Below are 16,268 nucleotides of genomic sequence, written 5' to 3'. Positions count from 1 at the left end.
TCATGGCTGGGGGGCAGGGCAAAGGTGGTCCCAGGGCCGCCTTTGCCCTGCCCCCCAGCTCTTAGCTCCCCCCTGGGTTTCCGATCACTGTCAGTGGCAGGGGGCTTCTTCCTGCTTTCCCTTTTGCCTCCCTGCATTGTGCCTACATATGCAAATTAACCGCCATCTTGTTGGCAGTTAACTGCCAATCATAGTTGGCAGTTAATTTGCATATAGCCCTGATTAGCCAATGAAAAGGGTATTGTCGTATGCCAATTACCATTTTTCTCTTTTATTAGTGTAGATATTTAATATGTTGATTTTTATCAACTCTGTGTCATTACAGGATGTTATAAAAATAAATTTCTCCTTTTCTCTGTATGTATTTGGAAATATGTATATATGTAAGTATGCACATGTTTATATACACATATATACAGTCATATGACATACATATATTTCACATATTTTTGTTTTTGTTATAGGGAATATGATATTGTAATCAATGAAAAATATTTTTATAAAAATGTATTAGTGTAAAATTATGTGAAAGAAGTAAAGGGATATATAAGCTTATGGAGAAAGAACACTGATTTTGAAAATTCTGAATGCAAAAACAGATCTTCCTCAAGTATTTCTTTTTTTTAATCCTCATTGGAGGATATGTTTTATTGATTCTAGAGAGAGGAGAAGGGAGGAGGAGAGGAGAGATAGAAACATCTGTCAGTTGCCTTCTGTATGTGCCCACACCAGGTATCAAACCCACAACCTAGATATGTACCCTGAAAAGGAATTGAACCAGCAACCTTTTGGTTCAGGAGACAATGCTCCAACCAACTGATCCACACAAGCTGGGGCTCAAATGGTGAATGGTGGTGACTTTCAAAGTGTTATAGAGTCCTTTGGAAACACTTAGGAGAATGATGTGAAAATTTTATTTTTAAATGTCAATATTCACAAACATGCCAGAAAGGATTTTTTGCAACCATTTAGAATTAAGATGTAAATTTAGAGATTAAGTATAATATAATCTTTAAAGTATGCAAGCCAGCAAAGTAGATCCTTTTTCAAAGCTCTTTTAGATAAAATTCCAGAAAAAAATGTTTACAATTCACACTGCACTAAATGCTGTGCTCATAACAAGTTTCTATGCTTTTGCATCCTACCTGACCTCCAAGAAATCACTTCTGAGGAGCACTCACACACTCAGAAACTACCCAGATAAAGGAGGATTGAAAGGCAAAACACAAATAGATTTGGAAGCTTATTATCTGACTAGAGGCCCAGTGCAGAAATTTGTGCAATTGGGGGGAGAGAGAGGGCCCCTTAGCCTGCCCGTGTCCTCTCACAGTCTGGGAGCTCTTGGGGGATGTCTGACTGATGGCTTAGGCCTTCTCGGACATCCTTAGTGCAGCCACAGAGGTGGGAGAAGCTCCCGCCACTGCTGCTGCACTCACCAGCCGTGAGCCCAGCTTTTGGCTGAACAGTGCTCCCCCTATGAGAGTGCACTGACCACCAGGGGCAGCTCCTGCTTTGAGTGTCTGGCCCCTGGTGCTAAGTGCGCATGATAGCGACCAGTTGTTCTGCCATTCGGTTGATTTGCATATTAGCCTTTTATGCTTACAGGATCGGCTGAAACCAGCTCTCTGACATCCCCTGAGAGGTTCTGGATTGCGAGAGGGCACAGGCCAGACCAAGGGACCCCACTGGTGTACAATTGGGGCTGGGGAGGGACGCAGGAGGTTGGCCAGGTGGGGAGGGACCACTGGAGGGATCCAGGGCATGTCCGACCCATCTCGTTCAGTCCCAATTGGCCAGACCCAGTGGCAAGCTAACCTACCAGTCAGAGCATCTGCCCCATAGTGGTCAGTGCACGTCATAGTGAGTGGTTGAGTGGCCTTAGCATATCATTAGCATATTACACTTTTATTGGTTGAATGGATGACTGGATGACTGGACACTTAGCATATTAGGCTTTTATTATATAGGATATGGAATACAGTAGGTGAGAGAGGCAGTCAAAATTAATAATTCAAAAAAGATTTATTAATAGAATTTGTGAATATAATTTATTTTTCATCCTGGCATTTGTGGATGATAATTTATATTCAGGTTATTAATCTTAAAGGGTATATTTAGAACTACTACTCTATTAGTTTAAAATGTGTTATTAATGAATGGAGACAGTGTCCTTCTATTTTACCTTAGGACAATATTTAATGTATTGAATCAACTAATAACACTGATAAGTGCATTATGTCCAATCATATCCCAAGGCATTGGGAGAAGGAGGTGGCAATGGCTTCAGGGAGAAGGGATTATAAAGAAGAATAAAATATCCTTTGGCCTGGAAAATTTATGATCCAGTTTGTTCTTTAGTTTTCTACCAGTAAAGTTGAAGTGCTAAATCTCTAATTATAAACAGAGTTCCTCTTAGTTCATCAAAAGAATGGAAGAAAACAGAAGCCATGATATATATACAACATTATTCTGTTTCTCTGCCTTTGTGTAAGTTATATCACTCACTTGAATGCTGTTACTCCTCTTATTTATTCAATAACCTTTCATTATATCCATCCCTAATATTCCAAGGAAATATCAGTCAGTGCTTTTATATCCATGCTTGTTTAGAGTGGATTACCTGGTAACAGACTCTAAAACAAAGAGTTGCTTGCTCTGGGGAGCTGCATCTGTTAACATAAGGCAGGTGAAGCTAATTCACAAAACAGTTGCTCGTGAGGTCTAATCTTATCAGACCAGTTCTAAAGCTGTCATGTCTCTTCAGATTTGTCCCAGGATGAGGCAAGGGGACCAGCTATTTGTACCCCTGCATTATACAGTCATTGGACCTGGACTGCACCTTTAAAGACTGTAATCTTGGGCGGTGCAGGACCTTGCTGCTGAAGGGAACATTCAGTGAGAGATATAACTATAAACATCTACCAGCAGCCCATAGCCCTGACAGGTAGGTGTGGGTGCACTGGCTGGGAAGAGATGTCCATGTACCATGTATCTATTAAGCCTTTTAGGTAAACTGTAATCCATTCATGTAGGTAAGGCCTATTTTGTGTAAGGCACCTTTTCTAGTATTTTGGAAACATTGTTAATCAAAATAGTCAAATATACTTACCCTATGGAGTTTATGCTGTAGTCTATTAGGGGAGAGACAATACTAATGGCAAACATAATGAGACAGAGAAAACTTTTGGAATGTTAGAAAGTGATATACACTATAAACAAGAAGGAAAGGTAGAGCAGGACTAGGGGTTTTAAATAGTTTGGCTAAATTTTATTATTATTTAATGTAATGTTTATATATCCCTTTATAAATTCAGTTTCTTAAAGATAGTCTTTCTATCCCCCATGCTTAGAATGAAGTCAGGGTTCAACTAGTTCCTGGAGTGAATGGGTGAGACAGAATCTGAGGGTAGTCACTTGACATAGACATAAAAGCAGAAAAAAGGGAAGAATGACCAACTGCAGTGGGCTGTGTCCCATTGGCCATACACTGATCTGTTTGTAACTGATCAGAACATTTTGTTCAGACTAACAAGGAGGCCAATGAAATCTCCTCATTTTATTCTTTTTTTCTCTAACTCTTCTCTTTGGTGATCTTCATGGCCACCCACATATTCTGAGCAAAAGTGCCTTTGTGTTTAGAGTAAGTGGTTGCCTTTAGGGTATGATGAATACATACAATACCTCTTCCCAGATAAATAGACTAAAAGTATCCAGGTAGCCAAGTTTTAAAAATTTCACTATTAAAGTTTACAACATTGTAAATTAGTAAGCATTGTCCTCTCTCTACCCTAAAAGTGTGCTACCTCATAAGGCAGTTATTGTATTTTCCTGATGGGGGACTCTGCTGTGTCTGAGAGAGCTAGAACTTGAACTTCTTGATGTCTGACTTAGAGTGGAATCTCTCGCTGTCATAGAACAAGGAGAGGAAAAGAGAGTCTGTTTTCAAAAGCAGATGAAACTAAAAATCACTTGTTTATGCTCCTAGAAAGTGACGGAGTGCTCAGCGTGAGCTCTCCCTGGAATATCTTGCACAGTGGATTCTCCAAAGTGACTTCAGACAATGACTCAGTCAGCCTCGGAATTGAAGGACCAAACAATAGCTATATTCTCCGAATAATAAAATGATTGCAATGTAGGGTATACAAGCCATGTCAAGAACTTCTCTCATTTTTCTGTGGCACAATAGGTAAGTTTACAGGAAGGGGTAGAAAACTGCTCGCCCAGGAGTCACTGGTTAATAGGAATCAAAAAGAAAAATGGCATATACCTCTGTGAAAGTTCACTCTATTTCCCATAATTTGTTTACAAAATAATAAATAAATAAACAAATAAATCCTTTAAAACAGTGTCCAAAAGTTACAATTCAATTCAATAATTATTACATATGATGAAACTAAAACATCTTTTAGTTTTATACTGTGACTAGTAAAAGAAGTGAGACGAAAGGAAATATTAAAAAGATAAATAGAGGTAAGGGAGAAGGGGCTAAAGAGTGCTTTAAATAATAAAGGCATTTAAAGGGAGATAGAGGAGGGTAGGATAAGAAGAGAAGTAGAAAACCAGTTACATAAAGAGGAAAGTGACAAAGAGAAGAAAATGATAAAGAAACCCTAGCTACTGAATATAGGATGATGGAGGGTGGGTGGGGTGGGGGGGTGATAGAAGACAAAGAATCTACTATCATCAAATAATGAAAGCTAAAGATGGATAAATGCTCTGTGCCATACTGGTGCCCATTGGCTTAAGGGCACTGAATCATCATTGCTGTATCCATGCTTCCAGCACATCCTGTCAAATAGTCAATGCAACACTGGGAAGTAGGCCTGCTATCATTTAAAAATACGATTTTGTAATAAGTGTCTTGTTTTATTATAGAGTTCAGTAGGTTTTATTTGTGAAGGAAATGCATTTTATTTTAATGGCCCAAAATTGTTATCATTGGCTAACATATCAGTAAGATTAAAAGTGGAATTGTCTCATTCCAAAATGCTGATAAGCATTTTTAAATCACCTATTATTTTATTGGTGTTACCTTCTACTTATTAGCAAATTATATTTGCTTTTAATCAAATTAATCCAAGCAGATGTTTGAAATGCTATAAGTTGGTTTAGAAATATAAGCTATTTATCACAAGTTACACCTCATAATTTGTCCTTATAGAACATTATAAGTGCGGAAACATAAAACAGCTTAGAATGTTTTTGTTTTGAAATGGTTATATAAAATTTATTTAAGAAAACTATAAAAAATATATTAGGGAATAATCAATGTTAGAAAGATGCCAGTTCTTCTCTATAACTAATATACAGATTGAATACAATCTAAATTTTATGGAAATTGACAAGTGATTCTAAAATTAATATGAAAGCACAATGGTTCAAGAATAATAAAGACAATTTTGAAGAACAGCACATGGTATAAGGACTTTCTCTACTGATGATGAGACTCTAAAAGCTGTAGTAATTAAGTTGGTAAAGTGTTTTTGGATAGACAAACAACTAGAATGGAATGGGATGGAGTGGAATAGAATGGCATGAACAGACAGAATAGAACAGAACAAAACAGAGCAGAATAGGATGGAGAACACAAAAACATAACGATGCTATGACACTATAGAATTATGAGGAAATGCTGTTCTTATTAAAAATGTTGCTGGGAAAATAAAATATTTATTTGGGAAAAAATAAAACAAAAATTCATTCCAACTGAATTATAGAAGTAAAGATGAAAGAAAGCCAATAAAATTTATAAAATACAGAATAGTAAATAATCTCATGATCTAGAATCACTTCTTACATATTGACATAAAAACAAATTATAAATAATATTTAAAAATTGAATAAATTCAAATATTAATTAAAATATATAGAGAAATAAACTTTTCTATAAATAAAATAGAACACAGGAAATAGATGAAATGGGGGAGCACAGCTGCAGCACATACCACTAAGAAAATGATCCAATCCAAAATATCTGAAGACATCTTACAAATCAAGAAGAAACTGTAGAGAACTCAACAGAAAAATAGGCAAAATACTCGCAATGCATTTCACAAAAAGGAATATCCAAGTGACTATAATTTGCTCAATATCATGATTAATAAAATGAATAACAGTGAGATATCTTTAATGTCTAAGACACTGGCTAAAATAAAACCATATGTTGGAAGACATGTGGACAACTGGGAACTTTCAGACACTGCTTATGGCAGCCTAAATTAATATAACTATTAAGCATTATCAATTAAATCTGGAGATCTTATCCTATTTCGACTCAGAAATTCCACTCTTAAGCATATCCAAAAGAAATGCATTTCCTTGTGCACCAAAGATATATGAATTAGAATATGCATTAATATGAAATTCATAATAGCCCAAAAATAGTAGTAATTCAATCCCTGCCAATATTAGGAAGCGTAAATAATCATACAGTGAAATAATATGTAGCAGTGAAAAACAAGTTAAAAATAGGTACCATGTAACAGCATGAATGAATCTTACAAACATAATGTTGATGAAAAGAGCTTCACCATAAAAGAATACAAGTGGTAAAATTTCACTTATATAATAGAATACAAGAAAAATATAATTTTAAAAATGCAATCTTATTTGTTAAAACTATAAAGAAATGCAAGGAAATGTTAACCCAAACTCAGTAACTAAATATATCAGTGTGGTGACCTTTGACACAGAAAGAAATTAATGACTCTGGAGAGGCATGAAGATGAAATTGAGTCTTCATTTTACTACTAAAATATTTTTTCACCTTTTCTTTTTTTTTCTTTCTTTTTTTTTAAATTAAATCTTTATTGTTCAGATTATTACATTTGTTCCTCTTTTTTTCCCCCATAATGCCCCTCCTCCCAGTTCCCACCCCACCCTCCGCCCTCACTCCCCACCCACTGTCCTCATCCATAGGTGCATGATTTTTGTCCAGTCTCTTCCCGCATCCCCCACACCCCTTTCCCCCCCAAGAATAGCCAGTCCATCCCTTTCTATGTCCCTGATTCTATTATAATCACCAATTCATTCTGTTCATCAGATTATTTATTCACTTGATTCTTAGATTCACTTGTTCATAGATGCATATTTGTTGTTCATAATTTGTATCTTTACCTTTTTCTTCTTCTTCCTCTTCTTAAAAGATACCTTTCAGCATTTCATATAATACTGGTTTGGTGGTGATGAACTCCTTTAGCTTTTCCTTATCTGTGAAGCTCTTTATCTGACCTTCAATTCTGAATGATAGCTTTGTTGGATAAAGTAATCTTGGTTGTAGGTTCTTGGTATTCATCACTTTGAAAATTTCTTGCCACTCCCTTCTGGCTGCAAAGTTTCTGTTGAGAAATCAGCTGACAGTCGTATGGGTATTCCCTTGTAGGTAACTGAGTTTCTTTCTCTTGCTGCTTTTAAGATTCTCTCTTTGTCTTTTGCTCTTGGCATTTTAATTATGATGTGTCTTGGTGTGGTCCTCTTTGGATTCCTTTTGTTTGGGGCTCTCTGTGCTTCCTGGACTTGTAAGTCTATTTCTTTCACCAGGTAGGGGAAGTTTTCTGTCATTATTTCTTCAAATAGGTTTTCAATATCTTGCTCTCTCTCATCTTCTGGCACCCCTATAATTCTGATATTGGTACGCTTGAAGCTGTCCCAGAGGCTCCTTACACTATCTTCATATTTTCGGATTCTTTTTTCATTTTGCTTTTCCAGTTGGGTGTTTTTTGCTTCTTCGCATTTCAAATCTTTGACTTGATTCTTGCGCTCCTCTGATCTGCTGTTGGGAGTCTGTATAATATTCTTTATTTCAGTCAGCGTATGCTTAATTTCTAGTTGGTTCTTTATCAAAAAATCAAGGGTCTCATTAGATTTCTTGAGGATCTCACTATATTTATTGGTGGTCTCACCAGTCTTTTCGAGGGCCTTACTAAATTTGTCGGCGGCTTCTAGACAGTTCTTGAGAGACCTTAAAAGTGAGGTTTTGAACTCTATATCCTCCATTTCTGACATTTGTGTCTTGTTTGTCTCCGCATTTTTTATGCTTTCTTGGTGCACCCCCTAGTGGTCTTTGTGCGCAGTCTTGTTGTAGTTAAGCCTTGATTGTCGTAGGTAATACTGGGGGGGATTTGACCTCCAGGCCAACCGGCTTGAAGAATCAGTTATGTCTGCAGTGGGAGAACTTCTGTCCTCTAGGGAGGTGCTAATCTAGCTTTTGCCTGAGGCTATCCCACAAATGCCTCTGTGCAGGGCTTGGGCAGGGCGGGTCCCACAGGATCAACAGGGCAGGCGGAGCGAGCAGTTATGGCTGCTCTTAGTTCCATCCCCAGAGGCTCTGTCTCTCAGTGTCCCAGTAATCACTGCAAACCTTGGAGAGAAAGCTGCCCTCGAGTTCTGTCCGATGCCAGACAGTACTGCTTCTCCCGTTTGAGTCTGGGTCCCTAGAGACTTGCCCGGAACTGGAGCTCAGAGTCTGAGACTCCCTCCTGATTGAAACAGACAACCGTGCCCTCAGCCGCCAGCCCGCTCCGTGCGCACCTCCACACCTTAGTATTTTACTTCGTCACCACGCCACCTCTGAGTCTCGGTATGTTTTTCTCTTTCCTTCTAGTTGTAGAATTTCCCCTCAGCCAGCCTTCCTGTGGTTCTGGGTGATGTCCATTCCGTCTTTTAGTTGTATTTTTGAAGTGGTTGTGCGAGGCAGCAATCTCCGGTGTTTACCTATGCCACCATCTTGGTTTCTCCCCATTTTTTCACCTTTTCAAACATTTCCAGTTAAAAAGGTATGTTAGCCAAAAAACAAGGCTGCCACATTCTGTGCATTCACTGCTGACTCTAAAGTTACTCTTCATGTACGCTACAGATAACACGCAGAGCACCTACTGATGCTATGCAATAAAACGACCCTGCCAGAAAGTCTCTCTTGGATAATGATTTAATCTCAGTATTCCCCCCCCTTTTTTTTTTCATAGTCATGCCATGACTTAAATGTTTGTGTGGGCTCAATTTACTTGTTTAGCAATAGGTCTCTTAATAAGATCCCATATCTTATATATATTTGTTCTTATTCTTTATCTTGGTAAAATATGATGCTTTAATATAGTAGCCAAGTATATATAAAATGATTCACAATTTATGTGGCTATTTTTGACAGTTATATGGTGTTTCTTGCATGTCCTATGTGGACTTAGCTACATGATATAGTGAGATCTTGAGTGGAAGTTTCTTCCTCATAACCATTCAAAGTAGGCTTAGGATTTGCATTTATTCACTGCTAGAGGCCCGATGCACGAAATTTGTACAAGAGTAGTCCTTCCTTCCCTCAGCTGCTGGCACCCGGGACCCGGGCTTCCCTCGCAGCTCCAGCTTCGCCTGGAAGGTAGTCCAGAAGGAATTCCAGTCTAATTAGCATATTATGCTTTTATTATTATAGATTTTTTCAAAATTTTATTAGGAAAATTTTAACACAGGTAAGCTGAAGAATTTTACACTGAACATTAATGAACCACCAACCTGATATACTCTACCATTAACATTTTAGTTAACTTGTTGTATCACATAGCTATCCCTTTATCTACCATCAACCCATGTAATCATGTGGTTACTATATTTTTTACAGTTCAATTATTTATCTCATGGTAATCCCAATGTAAGCAGCGCCCAAGTCAAAAAATAAATTTTTCTAATAATATAGCTTCCAATCCTCCATATTTTCAGTCTTTGAAGGAGTAACCAATCCTAAATGGGAAAGTGATTTTCACAAATGTGGAATTTTAGGAAATTAGCTTACTTTACCTTCTCTGCTCTTTTCTTTCTTTCTTTTTTTTTTTTTTGTACATTTGTAAGTTATAAATGAGGAAAGATAGGATTACACAACAGTTTGTGCATACAACTTCCTCATAGGTTTCTTAATATTTTCTCTAACATATATTAGAATTTCTTAACACTTTAAAATCTAAAGATTACATATTTTTTTAAACAACAAATATACCAGGTTGAGTCAGTAACAAGTTAGATCTCTGTCCCTTGGAGCATTTGTTAATGTAAGTTTTCCAAATTTGGGCAATTTAGAGCTAGTATTTGCCATTATCACATAAAACAGTTTGCATCAAACCTAATGCAACCTAGTGTTTTTAGTGTATTATTTTTTCTGAGTTCCCCTCAGACAGTGATTTGACTTCTCACATTTCTGTAGGAATGAAAATTAGATTAAAAACTGCGGTACATCTACACAATGGAATACTACACTGCTATAAAAAGAAAGGAACTCCTACCATTTGCAACAGCATGGATGGAGCTGGAGAATATGCTAAGCAAAATAAGTCAGTCAGAGAAAGATAAATATCACATGATCTCACTCACTGGTGGATTATAATGAACAACATAAACTGATGAACAAAGAGATCCAGAGACATAGAAGCATTGATCAGATGCTCAAACCTCTGAGGGAAGGTAGGAGAGAATGGGGGTAAGGGGGAGAGATCAACCAAAGGACTTGTATGCATGCATATAAGCATAATCAATGGTCACAGACACTAGGGAGGTGAGGCATGAGTGGGGGGTGGGCAATAGGGGAATAAAGACACATATGTAATACCTTAATCAATACAAAAAATTAATAAAAGAAAATCCACATAAAAACTATATATAAGGTTTTAATCCTATACTATGTAACACATATACCTGGGAGATTTTTGAAAAAAAAATAAAGTGTTAATAGTGTATGTATATGGAAAAATTAAAAGAACAGCTCTGTACCTGATAACTCTGACAAGGTGTGAAACGCTAAGCTTTATATGGCTGTAATAAGCATACACAAAGTTTTATTTCTTTTGTCTGAGGGCTTCAGGCTGTCTATCCTGGAGTAAAGAAATTATAGTCGTGTCCATGCTCTCCAAATGCCAGCAACATGGGGAAATGCCAGCTCTTTGAGTGCTTCCTACACGTGGGCACTTGATCATCCAAAGACTGGCAGTGTACAGGGCTCTCCTGGCTGATTTTCCGAGCTTCTTTTTGTTCACTAGCTGGCACCTTTTGGAATGATATTGGAAGGAATTTAGCAAATTATAGAAATTGTATAAATGAACAGAGGAGAACCTAATCTAAAGTAAAAGAAGTAGAAAGCAATGGTAGGTATTTTTGTTTACTTAAATGGAAATAATATTTTTGTCCTTATGATTTTATATCCAGAGTACATTAAAGTTCTAATCTTAAATTAAATATGATTTTTGCTTTTTGGCGAAGTCACAAGAGCCAAACCCTATAGCTTTGTGCTTGTGGTGAAAATGTGAATATGTGACCAACTAAGGCCAATTGAGGCTGCTCTGAGTTCTGAAAGGAAAAATGAAGCCCCGGGGATGTTGCTCTACTTAGAGACATGAACACGCTACCTCTGGTTCTTGGACCAGCTCTTGATTTTTCCAGCAAAAAATCAAGAGGATAAGTTATATTGTGTGGTTTGACATTAATATACAAAAAACAGTGCATATTCTATACATTAGCAACATGAAAATGAAATTGAGAAAAATAATTCCATTTAAAATAGCCTCAGAAAGAATAAATACATTTAATCAAAGAAGTATAATGTAAGATTTATACACTGAAAACTATCTAACATTACTGAAAAGAAAAAAAAAAAACATTTTAAAAGGCTAAATGAATGAAAAAACTTCTTGTGTTCCAGGGTTGGAAGACAATATGGTTAACATGGTAGTACTCCCTGCTTTAGTTTTCTTCTTGCTGCTATAACAAATTACTGCAAGTTTAGTACTTTAACACAATACAAATTAGTCTCTTACTCTGGAGGTTAGAGACTCTCCAGAGAACTCTAAGAACATAGGTCTTATAGGCTAATAGCCACATGTTGGCAGAGATAGCGCATTCTGGAGCCTCCTGGGGAGAACCCTTTCCTCGCCTCTTCAAGCTCATATTCCTCAGGTTGTGGCCACATCACTTTGATCTATTTCCATCATTAGAGTGCCTTGCCTATAGGCAAGTCTCCTGCCTCCCCTCTTATAAGGACATTTATGATCATATGGCTCGCCATGCTAACCCAGGAAAAGTTTATGATACTAAATCACAACTGTAAAGTCCCTTTTGCCATGAAAGAGAACATATTCACAGTTTCTGGGGATTCAGGTATGGACATATTTAGAAGGAGGGAATTATTTAATATCACATTCCAAAATTAATCTACAGAATCTGGGCAACTTCTATCCAAATTCCAACTGACTTTGCTACAAAAATAGAAAAGATGATTCTAAAATTTATTTGGAAATGCAAGGAACACTCTCTGAAATGAACAAAGTTAGAAGACTCAAGTCTCTTAATTTCAAAATTACAAAGCTTCAATATTCAGGACAGTATAGTACAAGAGAATTAAGATTCCAGAAGTAAACCCACATATATATGGTTAATTGAATTTCAACTAAGTTGCTACACCATTGGGAAAAGAGTCTTCAACAAATGGGCGGAAATTATTGGATATCCACAAGCAGACAATGAAGTCAGACTGTCTATCACACATGATATAAAGAAAATTAGCTCAAAATGGCTAAAAGGCCTAAATATGAGAGCTAAAACTATAAAACTATTGGAAGAACACATAGGTTCCTTAGAAGAACACAAGATAAATCTTTGTGTCTTTGGACTGGGCAATAGTTTCTTAGATTTGACACCGAAGGCACCAGCAATCAAATAAAAAATAGATACATCTGGCTTTATCAAAATTAAAAACTTGTGAGTGTCTAAGGAGACTATCAAGAAAATGAAAAGACAAACTAAAGAATGAGAGAAAATACCTTAAAACCAAGTTTTTAAAACACTATTAGGGGTTTGATATCTATATAAATTACTCTTACAACTCAACAAAAATAGCTTAACTTAAAAATAGGTAAAGGACTTGAATAGACATTTCTCCTAGTTTAGAAAAGGCCAATAAAGGCACTTGAAAATATACTCAATGCCATAAGTCATTACGACCATGTAAATCTAAATTACAATGAGCCATCACTCCATACCCACTAAGGTGGCTGTAGTAATAATTTAAAAGAGGAAAATAAGTGTAGAGAAATTGATACGTACATTGCTAGTGGTAGTGTAAAATGGTGTAACTGCTATGGAAAACTTAGTTCATCAAAAAGTTAAACATAGAGTTATCATATGGTCCAGAAATTCCATTTCTATACACTCAAGAGAATTAAACATTTTTCTCACATGATGTTTATAGCAGCATTATTCATAAGAGCCAAAATATGGAACCAATCCAATTGCCCATCAACTAATGAAGTATAAACAAAATGCGATATGTACATACAATTGAATGTTACTCATAAATAAAAAGGAATCAAGTACTAATACATGTTACAAGATGGATGGACCTTGAAAACATTATGGTAAACAAAGAGGCCAAACACAAAAAGCCATATATTGTATGATTCCATTTACCTGAGATATCCAAAATTGGTAAATCCACAGAGAAATAAAGAAGATTAATGATTGCTGGGAACCCAAGAGAAGGAGGATGGGCCATGACTGATAATTGACATAGGATTTATTTTTAGGGTGATGAAAATGTTCTGGAATTAGGTAGTGGTCATATTGCAGAACTTTGTGAATATACTGAAAATGTATACTCAGTCTGTTATACCTTGTTATAACAATCTGAACTGACTAATACATTATGGAATGAAATAGAAGAAGAAAAATGGGAAAAAATAAGTCCAGGGAACAGGCAATATATTTGTTTAATAGAACAGAGTCTAGATCAGAGAGAGATTTAAAAAGGGAACTGGAATTATGATTTTAGTTGTTTGATTTTTTTTTAATTAAAAATATTTCCATGGACAACACATATACTGCAGATGAACCATAATATTGCTCTGTTTATCAAGGTCTCTTTAATTATTTTGTAAAGATAAAATTACAGTAGGATAGATATGCTTATTCGTTTTATTCATCTAGGAGTCATAGAAAGGATGTTTTCATTTTGTGTACTGGGATATAACTATGTGCACACAATTTATAATGCCGTTTAGGAAAATACAATGAAGCAGCAAAAAAAAAGGATCTGTTGAATTATTTCAGTTTGAAACCATTGTTTTACTTATTTTATTTGTTTGTAAAAAACTGGCTACTTCAGAATGAGAATTCAGGGTGAGTAAGAGGTAAAGATCTGATGATTAATGAGACAGAAAATAAAATAGCCTTGCCTGTGGTAAGGGGGATGGCCAATTGCAATAAGAGAAAATTCTCTTTGCACACTTGAGAACAAATCCCCCTTCCATAATGAGCCAGCCACTGAGATCCTATGTTATTTGGCTATTCCTTTAGGTACATGCCATTTTACAGGCTAGCAAAGAATAACAAACCCGGATGAGTCAATAAACATATTAGAATAATAAACTGTTAGGTTTTTACAAATAGTAGAGTTTCAAATAGCGATAAATTCAGGCTTATATACATCTTGACTTCTTTCTCCAAGTATATACTACTTTACCCTCATGCCAACTACATTCTTTTCTGGTCTTTACGGGGCGTGTGCCTTTTCGTTTCTGTTCAAAGTGATTCTGCCATAAAGCATTGTTCAGGACTTTGTTTTGGATTTATTTGTCTTCTAAACTCAGCACCAATAGCTACATGAACTAGACGTAAGTGATTTACCCGCGTAAACCTTATGCCCTCCTCTGTAAGTGTAAATAATAACATTTGCCTCAGGAACAAAGACTTCTGAGATTTAAAAGACAGGTGATTAAATTAGATAATGCCTGTAAAGTGCTTCAGGGAGTACCTGAAAGAGTAAGCACTCAACTCATGACATTACACAGCTAGTATTTTCTCAATTCCATAATCAGAAATCACATCTCTCCTCTCTTCTCCATATGCATTAAACCTAGCTGACTTCCACACATTGTTCTCACCAGGCACTTCCATAAATAACCTAAGCCTTTTTCTTTTCCAGTAATCGCTGTGATCTCTTGAGCTCTTTCCACTCACCTGTATTTCACAATCACTGTCCTTGACTTGGCACCATCTCAATTCCTTCCATCCTTCTAATTCCCTTCTATCAAAATCTGATCTATGACTCCTCTGGCTTTATGATTAAATAATTTGGGCAGATTCCTTTCAAAGTGCCAGATAACTAGCCATGTGCCCTGCAGTCCTTGTGCTTCATTGTTGGGCAGTGGAAACTAAAAGGCTAACCATGAGGCACCGGAAGTCCTAAAAAGGGTTTCCTATGTAACTGCAGAGACCTGCGCTTCCTCACTGAAATCAGAGTCCCTTGCTCTCACAACTTACTCCTCACATACTGTCTTTTCCAAAAATTCTGGTAATAGATCAAAGAAATCTGGAAACCACAAATGAGCATCTTACAATGCATTCAAATATAGATTCTATGTCAAACAAATACTGGTACTATTTATGTAGTGCTGTTTTCCTGGAGAATTTCTCAAACATCAATGCTCAATCATCACCTGGAGTTGCTATTTAAAATGCAGATTCCTAGTTCATTTGATGTGTAAAAATCATCAAGTGAATTTAATGTTAAGTAATTCATGCAACATACTTTGAGAAATGCTGCCCAGAATACTGAGACTCAGGGTTCACATCTTAAGGAAAGAAAGCAAAAACCCCAAAGATGAACATATACATGACAATCACAACATATTATATAACCAATTTCTGTATTATGCATTTATAAAAACAAATGTCTTTTGCTCGCACCTTAAACAAGTTTACTCTGTATCTTGAGCATTCATTCAATTTCCATTTAAACGAGGTAAAATAAAGCAATCCTTTGCTTAACTCAAGGAATGCATTCTTAGAGCACTGGGAAAGGAAAGTGCATGAGCAGAAGCCAGTTCCTGTGAGAAACTATATAAAATTTGGGGATTCACACCTTTTTTATGAATTACAATCCACTGGTGGCTTTGCTCTTATTATCTTTATGAAATATTTGCTTTCACCGAGATTTTCAGAAAAAGAAAATCTCTGAGAGATCAATTCTCAAGACATCAGAAGAAAATACCATTAACCACTCAGACACTTCAGGCAATAGGCAAAGTTCACTAAATGAGACACATTTTCCTGCAGAAGAACCTCATTAAAGTGTCTCATGTAGGTGCTTCAAGGAAGAAACTGCTAGGTGACAAAATGATTTCGATATTATGAAAGTTCATTGAAAAAGGATTCTGTCTGTAATGAGATGGGGGTGCATGACCCATGGAAGTACTAGAGCCAAAGAATTGGCCATGGCAAAAGCATTGAAAATAAAAGCA

This window comes from Myotis daubentonii, chromosome 1 (genome assembly GCF_963259705.1).
Source record: "Myotis daubentonii chromosome 1, mMyoDau2.1, whole genome shotgun sequence".
NCBI classification, from domain to species: Eukaryota; Metazoa; Chordata; class Mammalia; order Chiroptera; family Vespertilionidae; genus Myotis; species Myotis daubentonii.
Note: the sequence above shows the minus strand (reverse complement) of the source record.